Source organism: Erithacus rubecula (genome assembly GCF_903797595.1).
Source record: "Erithacus rubecula genome assembly, chromosome: 2".
In the NCBI taxonomy this organism is placed as follows: Eukaryota; Metazoa; Chordata; class Aves; order Passeriformes; family Muscicapidae; genus Erithacus; species Erithacus rubecula.
This window is the reverse complement of record NC_136685.1, coordinates 60,828,654-60,840,925: the sequence shown is the minus strand read 5'-3', so window position 1 is coordinate 60,840,925 and position 12,272 is coordinate 60,828,654.

Here is a 12,272-nt window from a genome sequence, read left to right as displayed (position 1 = left end):
CTGCCCGGCAGAGCCTTGCCTCACTGCACACCCCGGCAAGGGCCACGCGTATCCAGGCCGGCCCCCCACCCCCGAGACCGGCGCTCCTGCCTTTTGCTCCAGATCTACCAGCTCCTTTCTGAAGGGCAGCCATGCTGAAGTAGCAGGGAAGAGCTGAGGGGCTGGGGAGGCATGCCACAGGCAAGTGCTGGATGGTGGCCCACTTTTCCACAGTGCCTTTGCCTGCTTTCTGCTTCCGTGTTTGTTTTTCTTCTTGGAGCCATCTAAGGCACCGAAAGGACAGTGATAAGCAGGACACTCCCCCAGGCACAAGGAATTGTGAATATGAGGTCAAGACGGCGATCATGTAGGCTGAGATAGGGTTTCTGCTTTTCCATGTGCTTTGCAAGGATGCACAACAGTGCAGGAGAGCATCCCTGTGAAGGAACAAGTGAGGCAAATGGGACGTTTCAAGAGTCTCTCCAAGTGGCAGTGTCTTTGCCCCCTTTTGGGTAGGTTCTTACTTGGCTGCAGGGACTTATGAAACCTAAAGGATGGTTAGCTTTGCCTTGTCTCTCCTGGGGATGGAGGCAGAGGTGGGCTCCTGGATGCACTGAGGTGTGATGGATGGGTGTCTCTGCACAGCTGGTGCAATCGTTTGGCAGAGCCACATGGGCAGGTGGCAGTGGTTGGGCACACTTGGGATACCAGGAAAATACCTGGCTAATGTCCCAGCTGTGAGGGACAAAAGGGGTGAAATCAAAGTGCTGGGAGGACAGGAAACTTTAAAAGTGTGAGTTACTTCAAGGAAGTTACCTTGTCCTGGAGCCCTCTTTCCTGCAGCACTTAAGTTGGGTGCCTACCATGATTCCACATTTTAGTCTTCAAATGCATGTGAGTAGATGAATGTGGGAATTGTCACTGAGCAAGGATCTCCGATACTGACAGGGATGGTCAGAAAAGTGACAGTACCTTTCTGGAGTTTTTTCTTCTTGTTGGTGTGCAGGTTTAGCAGGACAAAACAACGAATAATAAGAAGATCCTGTTCCATTTGGCAAGTAGTCAGCTGTGTATCATGACAAGTGGTTTGTTTAATGTCACATATCCATGGTGATACTGGTATGCCTTTTTGCTCTCCACTGCTTTAAAAGCCAAGCACACATTGTATCACCACCCTGCAAATGCCCTTTCCTATTTTCAGCTTTCAGGTGCTGCAAGCTGCCAGCTTGCCAAACTGAGTTATGGACAATTGGCCTGAGACTGCCAGAAGCAGTAGTAGGGAAGTCATAGCCTCCATGACACTCCACTCATACAAAACACATCTTCAGCAATTTACAGCCCATGTACAAAGAATTAGATGGGATGGTGCTTTCTCCATTGGGGGCTACAGTGGGATCCAGATAATGCTCAGCAGAGCGGTGCCAGACAAGGCAAGTCTGTCATTGTGTATGGCCATAGCAAAGTGGGAACACAGTCAGTTGGTTGCTTTCCAGGAAATGGCTGGAAGACTTGTGACCATCAGCTAAGGGAATGCAGGACAAAGCATGAGCCCATCACCACTGAGCTCTCAGGAAACACCAAATCTCATTTGTTTGCCACTCCTAATCTAAGCCATGGCTATTTAAAGAAATATTTTCACTCATGTTCTTCAAAGTCTTTTGCATACATGTTGGTTCCTCAGTCAGACAGCAAGAAAGCAGGGCACTGCATACCGGGAGAAAGCCAGAGATGGCCAGGGGTGGGAATGAAAGCAGCAGGATTCACAGACTTGCTTCTCAAGTGAAGAACCAGAGTAGAGTTGAAAGCTGAATGTGACTGAAGGGCCTATCTAGGACAAATCACTGAGAACAATCAAGCACGACAATGGAAAATAAGGACAAAGACAGATCCTTGGTTGAATGTTAACATTTTGGATTGGAAGGCTGGCTTGCAGATGCGGCCTTGTTCACTCCTTCCAGAGTGGAATGTCTGCTGAGCGTGGTGAAAGGAAGGAAAGGAAAATCACAAAGGATAATCCCAGATGGTGTGTTTTCAGATATTTACTGGAAGTGTTTAAGCTTGCAGAGTATTGGAGGTATATCCCTGGAACAAGATACCCAGGGCAACGAATTTCAGGCCAACTTGGATCTTCAAGTCATTTTTCTGCAACTTTGAAAATGTAATCCCTAACTCTCTGTAACTTGTGTGTCCCAGATGATTGTGGAGACGTGTGTTCCCTCCCACACAAAGCAGTCAGGAAAATCCAGGTCAGGACAGCTGCTAGCGTTATCTGATAGGAAATTTTATGTTAGAATGATATCCTGGAAGAAATGTTTTTTCTGTAGAAATGACACTGCTGTGGAGACGACAAGCCATGATTTTCTGGCTGCTCTCACATCTGACCTCTTCAAAGCTACCTTCAATCCCACCCTTCCCAGAGGCACCTGGCAGTTGGGATGGAGGAGGGAACTGTGGTGCAGGAGGTCTTCAGCTCTTTACTGGATGGCTGTCCCTAGATTCATGGCCCACCCTGAGGAAAAATGACAAGTTTGTTCCAGATGGCCACCCAGGAAGCAGAGAAATCTGTTCTAATCTCTCTACATGCCTTCTTATTACTTCTAGAATTCCGTTTGTGAGAAGAACTGTTAGGTTGGGGTTTTTGTGCTGTTGGGGTTTTGATTAACAGGGAACTCTGTTTTCTGTGTTACTGAGAGACCTGTTATTATGGGATTGAGGGGAAAGATTGGACATAGATTTTACCATTAGTCTAGTCATGAGATCTTCTGTGTATCCAGGTGGGAAGGAATGACTATGTCAAGTTTGGCTGTTCTCACAGCCCGAAAGTCCAGACTAGAGCAGAAGACATAGGATTAGCTCACTTTACATAGTTCAATATCAGACACAATCTTCCTAAATCCATCACAGCTCCCCTCTGTTGGTCCAGACACTAGCCAGGCAATCCCCAGAGCTGAGCATCTAGCCTCCTGTTTCCGGAGGCTATTGCAGGGAAGGCCACTGTTTGGAGAGGTACTGCACCTGACATACAGGTGGGCAGCCCAAGTGTGGATCAGATGGGGATTTATTTCAGTGGTGGCCTGTTACCAGGAGTTACTGGAGTGATGTCAAAGGAAATCTGTATTGTATTTCTGAGAGTTGGCTAGTGGGAGAAAGTGAGTGGAAATGCAGAAGGAGACATAGAATGTGCTATCTCAATTAGTCTGTATGGGATTCATTTTTTCTTTCACAGGTTTCACAGGACAAAACATCTCTCTGCTGGTTGCAAGTGGACACTGTGCTGAGAATTGGGGTTACAGATGTGCTTTATTAGCAGCAGACCATTCTGAAAGGAGTTACCCAGGACAAGAAACTTTCTTGAAGCATTAAGGGATATGTTAGAAGGTTTCATGTGCTTGCATCTCTTGTTGGTATGCCAGGAACCAAAGATACACACATAAAATTGCTGGTCAGATTTAAGGAACACACGCTGTGCAAATTGTGCTACTATCTTCCCACTCACTTTTTTTTTGTTTTGTTTTGTTAGATAGATCAAGATAGTAATGTGCCACTATATTTTATTTTGATAGTAATGGATGTGGCTTTGCACCCTTTATTTGCATGGTCTTATTCATGTGAGAATGTCTTGGCAAGCTCCATTTTTTTACCCATATATGCCCTCTTTGTGCAGTCTTTCAAACTTGTATGATCACAACTGAGGGGAATATTTAAGTGTAATTTCACTGCAAGGTATCTTTTTTGAAAAAGTAACTCTGCAAAAATGGGAAAACTTATTAAGAACATTATTTCCTGAAGAGACACAAGAGGATGTAAATATACTAAAATAAACACACATGTAAGCAAATAATGAATCAAGCATCATTCTATTTGTACTTTATCACACAGAACCCCAACACAGACCTTTTCACTACCCTTTATGTTTTGGCAACAGCGGGAACCAGGAGTAACAAAAGGAAACATTCAGGTGCTTTTGACAAAGCAGTGGCAGCTTCTGTAGTAAACTGAATAACACAAGCTTCAAATAGAGCATGGAGGTGGAAAGCAGTCACCAGGGCTAGGCTGTATGAACAATGTTTTTTTTTTTTCATTTGGAGACCAAGCAATGTACTAATACTACTCATTTGGGTTAAAAAAGACTTTAATTTATTTTTTTTAAGAATGAGTTGCTTTATTTAATTAAAAATTATTATAAAGCAGTGTGCATACTTGGAAGTATATATTAGACCTGGATGAGTGCACCTAAAGCATTTGTTGCATACATTCTGTAATTAATTGAACTGGTAGTTGACAAGTAATTTATTTGAAGTCCACTGAATAATTGAAATTTATTATTAGAATGAACTGGAATGCTAAAAAAGAAAAAAAATATTTATGATTACAAATATAGGGCTCAATACAGATACATTTATATACATGGTTAACAGTCACTTTTTTGGACAGATTCCTTCATACAGTACCCTATTCTCTTGAACCTGCATACAAACATTCTATTTTAAGTGGGTGAGGCTATGAAGAAAATAAGATTCTTCTCAATATGAGTAAGGTTAACAAAATCTTAATTTCTCAGACCACTAGCCAATCAAATTGACACAACTTACATCTAGCAACTGTCTTTACTTGGGACTGGATTTTCAGGTGATCACTTATTTATAGCACAACAGTCCTCTTGAGACACTGATCTGTTTGAGTTTCTGGCCTGGAATTTAATAATACCCAATTAAAAACATATTATTCCATTGATTAAGTCCAGATTGTGTCTTTGCAATTTCAATATTTCTGACTTGAAGAAAATATTAGTAAAATTAACATAGTGATTATTATATAAGATAAATGTTCTGTTGCAATGCTGAACACTAATTTAGATATGGATAATCATGTACTTTGAATATGCTTATTGGACCTAAGAGTATCATAAGCAGCAGAATCTCTCTAAATCACATGAGAAATACTGAATTTCGTGGGACTGCAAGAGTTCTGTGTACAGCAAACAAGTGTGTGCAAATATGGTGTTGTAGGATGTTGGAAAGTAGTTGTTCCATATACTCACTATGGTCATCGAGGCTTCTCCAGCAACTTTGCCACTTCAAATCTTTATTTAAAGAAATAGGGAAGTAGTTTAGTGCTCCTCTTGCTGATAAAGGGTTACAAGCAGCCTTGGTGTTGGTGTCACGTATCATACATTGTCAGCAGACAATTGCAGTTTCAGTTACATTTTCTCCTTTGATTTGATTATGTTCTTCTCCTAAATTAAATAATTATAATGTGTGTACTGTGTGGTAATGGCAGCACCATCTATTCCAGGCCTTTAGAAATATGCTGTGGGTTCAGGAGAATTTGTAAGCAATAAACATTCTCATCTTGTTTGTCATTTTAGGCAACTTACTTTGCATACACCTTCTCCAGTGGTTTATTTTTTACAAGGATGAAGAATCTGGGACTCATTCCAGTCTGACTTGTCATATCAGTGGATTTTCACTGCCTTTCTTTAGTTGACAACTTTTTACTGCAAAGCTGCATTTGCGGCTTTATATTTCAAATTTGGTCTCATCTCAATCCAGCACTTCACATTGTCTGTTCTCTGGAACAGGATAGGTTATCTTTGTTTTCTATGGCAAGGGTTAATCTCGCTCAGACAGGCTGTTCTCAGTGTAGAAGATTCCTATCTGTGCTTCTCCCTTCCTGAATTCTTGCTGCAGAGGAGCCTTGCTGCTATCCCTCTCAAGATTAGTTACACACTTTCTATGTGGATTACTTCCTGCTTTCCTTCAGCCTTTCATTTTGGTTGGCACCAGCAAATGTTGTTTCCATTTGTGTAAGTAGCTGTTTCGTGGGCCCTAGGATTTGGGAACTACAGACTTGATTCTAGTATGTTTTAAGTTTTGCTGTGAAATATGTACAGTAAGTTAGTCAAACCCCTGAAAAATAATGTAATATAAACAAAGAAATATAAATATTCAAAATAGTTTATATTTCCTAAAACGACTCAAAACTCAAGTTTGGTAGCCCCTTATTTGGAAATACACACCCTGTTTTCTTATCAGACATATCTTTATTAGTGTGGCAAACGACACCATCTTTTTTTTTTTCCATTGATTATTTTTTGTTTCAGTTGTTTTTAGGAAGACACGGCAGATGTATGTAATTTTTCACACTTTGCTTTCTTATGCGTCAGCCTGATGATATCATACTCAAGCACTAATAATACTACTACTCGCCTTTTACATAAATTAGCACTTCACAGCTTCAGAGCATAATACCAACATTACCTAATTACTTCAGAATTGAGCATGCACTCTTTTCCTTTTAGAGCAGAAGCTTAAATGGATTTAAATGGTCAAATGTAATCAGAAAGGAAAACAAGTCCTTTAATAGCTGTGCAGTGGTCTCATCAAAAGGCCAGGAGCCAGGGTATTTGTTCTCTCCTCTCTCCCAGCTCCAGCAGTGTAATTAAAATCAGACTCAAGCACCCAAATTCCTTTCTCCTTCTGACAGTCCTACATAGACCTCAGTTTATCTCTCTGTAAAGTGGAAAAAAATGATACCTTTCTCCCAGAAAATGCCTAGCAGAGATCCTTTTGGATTAATGCCTAAGAATCACTACTGTGGCCAGAGACACTTGTCATCAAAGCATTTTTACAGCTATCCTAGTTTTCAGCGTTTATTTCAGATCATGAATGGTGCTCCAGCCACCTTAATGTCAGTAGAAATAATCATTACCATCACTGACTTCAGTGTAGGCAGGATCTACTCTGGCATTTTCAATCTCATCCAAAAGGTAACCCTTCCAATAACCTTGTGTTCAGTCCCACCCAAGCAACAGGACAAAATTCTCCCCTCTCCTCTGCCTTGCCTGTGCCCTAAATATTCCACTCCCAGTGCCTCTTACCAATTACCTCTGCGAGACTCTTTGGAGGCTCTTGCTTCCTTTCTGCTCCAGGATGAATTATCCCTGCAAACTTTCAATCCTCATAGCTCTTGTCCAGGAAGATCATTGCAATTTTCCTTCCAAATAGCCCATTTCCTGCAGCTACGTGCAACACCCACCAACCAAATCTCTCACAGGGTGAATGGCAGCAGTCCAGCAACATAGTATCAATCAGAGTGAAGTTAGGTTCTTCGACAACTTCTTTACATAACCACATCCACTGCCTCTTTTTTCACTCCAGACTCTGACACCCCAATAATAACCAATTTTCATTCATTTAGAAAATATTAAATCCAACAGCTTCCCTCACTATAATGCCCATACATGATTAACCAAACATCATATAATTTGCTTGCTGTGGAAGGTGTTCAGTGATAGCACAAATATGTGTTAGGGCTCTTGAATCATCTGAAGTTGTTTCAAGATCTTAAGAAAAATACTTCCTCCAAGGATGAAGGCTGACCCACTCTTGTCCTTCAATGAGATTGTCTGCAATTCAATCCCCCTCCCCCTCACCATTCCCATGCCAGGGTAGGAAGAGGATTATTACTACTGATAGATATGTACATATTGCTTTTACTCCTCCAAGAGTTTGAGAAATATCTACCACTCTGTATTTTCATTTACAGAGAATTCTATAATTCTTTATATTTAAGGGCAAAACTCCTGATACTTTGCAATGTTTTCAACATTTCGTTGTCTTTCACATATAAATTCTCCAAGCTAGTTGACTGCTCAAGATTATTATTATTATTATTATTAATATCATATGGTCTTGAACATTATATTAGCTCTTGCAGATTAAAACAAAATGTTCTGTGACTAATACTGGCTTAAATTCAGTCTACAGCTCTGATTAATGCTGTTTTAAACTGTCATATTGCTTCTCATGCATTATGGCTAGCAATCCCTTGCTCAGTCTTTTTTTTTGTTTGTTTTCTTTGGTTGGTTTTTTTTGTACTGCATAAGGGAACTTTATTTCAGAAAGAACAAATAGCTAAAAGGATATCTGAAATTCAGTCACATGTATTTTGCCTGAAGACAGGTATTCATAGCACAGGAAAAGCTGCTGGTACACTAAATTCAGTATCTGTCTAACTAGCAATGCCAACATTAATATCTTCTAGAGAACTCGTGATGCATCTGACATTCAACAATACATGAGGAAGGATTCCCTCATGACTGTACAACTGAGAGGACAAAACTTTAATATAAAGCAACTTGCCAGCTATATCATCACTGGTGGAGACATAAATTGAGGGATTTCTGTCTTAACCCTGACGACTCCTGAACACTGGAAAGTGAAGGTTCTTGTCATTTTTATTTTCTGTACAACTGATGAAATGGTACCTCCGTGGCTTGTATAATCAGTTTGCCTGATTACAACAGTTAATGGACTGACTCTATTTACATGAGCAGAGAAGCTGTGTTTCCTTTCTTTTTTTTTATGTATAAGTCTCCTTGGTTTTGGTGGTAAACAAAGCTATTTACCACACTAACAGTTTATGACCAGTTTTCTGCAGATTAGTTACAGGCTGCATTGAGAGACTGTATCCTTTTATGTTTTTTCTTATTATGAGCTAGGTACATAAGCATGCCATGTGCCACATCTGTTCCGTCTTTCATTGAAAAAACTTTTATGTACTCTTTCTTTAAAAGTCATCAATCTGCTCAGTTGAGGTGCTGAGATTCTAGGATGCACTGCAGTTAGTAGCTGAGGAAATAAACAGCACTTGGCATGATTGACCTCTACAAGTTCACTTGGTTTTTTCTCTAGGCAGGTTTCTTTTCTGCATCCATCTGAGGCTGGATAACTGAAATTTTCTGTGAATGTTTTTTTGTATAATCATGTTACAATATCTTCTGTAATTCATTTTTTTATTACAGCTTATTTTCTGCAGTTTGACCAGTGCAGCACACTGAGCAGACATCTTCATTAAGCTGTCCACGCTGATGCCTCAATCTTTTTGTTGAAAGGTTACAATTAATTCAGAACCCATCTGTGTATATGAGTAGTTTAAATCATGCCTTCCAAGGTGCATTGCTGTGCACTCATCTACACTGCATTCCCTTTGCTGATGCATTACTCAGTTACTTAGTGTTGTCAAGGCTTACCAAGGTGCCTCACCAGCCTTGTCTTGCCCACTGCTCTTACGGATCCAGCTTTTCTAGTAGGACCTCAATAAGTGCATTAAACAATGCCACTATTTGTATTGATCCTAGAGGCACCCCACTACTTAAATGCTGTGAAGAGAACCAAGCAATTATTCCTGCTCTGCCCCTGCATGCTATCCCCTAACTGGATTTGCATCCATGACTGGCAGGGTGTTACCCACTCTTCTCCTCCTGACAACTGGCTTTCCTTAGTAACCTTTTGTGAACACTTCTTATTCAAAGCCTGTGCACTGTTTAAGAAACACCCCCTGGTTCCCCATAACCTCGTCGCAAAATTGCTCAAAATCCAAGCAACTGACATCAAAACCACAAACTTTTGTTTGTTGACCCAGAAGATTTTGTTGCTAAGAGTGTTGTTTTTTCAGTATTCTGTACAGGTGACTTTCAGGTCTGCACTACTGCAGTGCTGCTGTTATGGGGAGCTACTTTATAAACTAAATGTATTTCAGTAGGCTGTTGTGTTTTGTACAAGTAGCAATTTCTGCAGAAGCAGTTCTCTCAGCCACTTAGGAGCTGAAGAAAAAAAGATAGAGAAATGAAGTTTCCTTAGCAATGGTGCATCCACATACCCACACCCCATTTTGGGGCTTGCTGGGGGTTCACTTTTAACCCTATGATCCCATGCTTTTGTGAGTAAATTTGGTACTGACTGATCAGCATCTGTTACTTCATCCCTCAGGAAGATTCCTCGGGTCCCTGTTTTGCCTGCAGGAGAGGCTTCTCTCAGACACCAGGTCTATCAGGTGCACAAGCCTGGGCTTCCCTTCCCCTCCAGGGCTCATCTCTGCCTGCCACCCCACAGCTGCCTCACCCCAGCCTGGTTCATCCCTGGTGCCTCTTCTCAGGCCTCACACAAGAGCCTCCACAACTCCTCAATGCTCAAGTGGATCATGCTTCTCCCCCTGGCCACCACCTTGGCTAGCAGCACTGGCCGAGTGCCCTTGCTGCCATGACTTTTGGGGCAGGTGGCTGTGCACATTTTGGCATTTGGAGCAGGCTTGTTGTGGTGTCCCCATGGGCTGGGAAGTATCAGACTAGAGGAGAGTTGTGGTCCTACATGGTCCCTTGGCTGGGCCCAGGGAACGAGCCAAAACTGTGTACAGAGATCACCTAGCTTTAGGTGAATCACCTTTATTAAACTCTTCTTCATAGGTGTGAGGAATGGAAAATTACTTAGAAAAAGGAAAGGATTTGAGATCACCTGGTGGCAGAAAATAATGGCACCAAGTACTAGAGACTTGTGACAGTGTGTGGGAAGTGGTGCAGCACCCGAGAGCAAAGATTCTTTGAAATTGAGGCCTTTCACAGGAAGGGACACACTTTCTTCCTTAAGGGGATTTGATGTGGGTGTTTGTTTCTTTTCTTTCTTGTAATTTTTTTATTCACTGGCTGTGAAGCACTGGCAGGGGGCACAGCTCCTGTTTAACCTTTGTCAATGTGGATGGAGGTGAAACAGTCACTGTCTAGGGAGCTCCATCTGCAGCTGTGCACTGAGCATCCCTGATACTGATGGAGTTGGACCAACCTTGTCAGTCCTCAGAGACTCCAGAAGAAAACACTGGTGCAGACAAGGCCACTGCATCCCAAACAGCAGACACTGCAATTTTTGAAGGTTGCCTTGCCTACTAGTGTTGGCTTTTACTAGTGAAAAATAACAGGTTTAAATGTGGTGAGATGAGCTGTGATTGTGGTCAACATATGACAATCGTGCCTGCATGGGGCAGGAGGCAAAGATGGGAGTTTGGTAGTGTGGGGGAAAGGTTGGACCACCTATTTTGCCATTTTATACAACACAGTGTAACTGCATGGCAAAACTGCAGATTCCTTCAAGAAATGTACAGTTGGATGCCTTTTTTACTATTCCACATAGCAGAAGGAGAAGCAGCAACTCTTACCCTGAGCAACCTGCACCCCAACTCAGTTCCCTCAATGGAATATACTTTAGGGCACTATACTTACTATATGGCTGGTACTGTTGATACCACCTTGGCTTCCTAATGTTTTCATTTCATGGTATTCTAGTTTAGCGAATATAAAGCTTAAAATATTTTTACATTCACTTTCACATTAACCTCAGACTAGACCTTCCAAATCTGACACACTGAAAATAAGTGACACTCATTTTGGATTAATTTTAAGGCACTCTTAAAAAGTATTACCTTCCCCCCTTCTGATAAAAGAATTTTGCAGTTAGTTTCAATGATCCATTTAAAATCTCATTCTGCTTTTGAGGTTCTTCTTTGTAATCTAATTTAAATTTCTACTGCTTGGAAGACCTGCTAAGAATTCTTAATTGGTATATGGAACAGTAAATATAAAAACAAATGGCAAAGAATAGTGGAAAAGAACAAAACAGTTGGAATGCAATAGAAACAAGGAGTGACTTTGTTGCCACTATTCTAGTAATGCAGAGTTTTAACAGCATGCTGAATGTCAATTCTGTTCCATAACTTTCTACCCTCTTCTTCTACAGAATTTTTCCTTTCTTAATTATTTTTGGAATCATAGCTCTGCAAAATTCGATTTCTTCTCTTCACCCTTCTATTCCTCTACTAACTTCCTTGAAACCAAGAAATTAATTTATTTCTCTAATAATTGCAGGGTGGAATGGAGATTATATCACAGAAATTAGAGATGCAAATGGGCAAGTTAGGTCATTCAGTAGTGCATCTGCACTGTGTATGCATGATGACTCCCTATACTGTAACATGTTCTCTAGTGTTTTGTCCAATCCAATTTTGTAAATTGGGTTGACTTCTATTTAAATTGTGAGGCTGTTCTATAATACAGAGAGATTACCAAGAGGAATGTCCTACATATGACCCAATTGAGGGATTTTATTTTCTTTTTAATCGAGCTTTTGCCATATAACTTTTTAAAACTTCTTGCTAAAACCATATGGGAAAATATGCAGAAACCATCTAAGATCACTGGAATGGTGATGCATCTTACAATCACTTTGAAGGAAAACTGAGGATTAATCTTGTCAATAAGTGCATTATGGGGACTACTTCCACATCAGTTCTTCCCACACAAGTGGGAAGCCCCAAATAGGAGCTGCTCAAGTGCAATAGCTGCAAAATCAATCCCCCTTTGTGTAACATCCCTTGAATAACAAACTAAAAGTGAAGTGTATTATTAGTTTATCTACAGTCTGAAAGTCTCTCAGTTGTTTTTGCATTTGAAGTGCAAAATTATT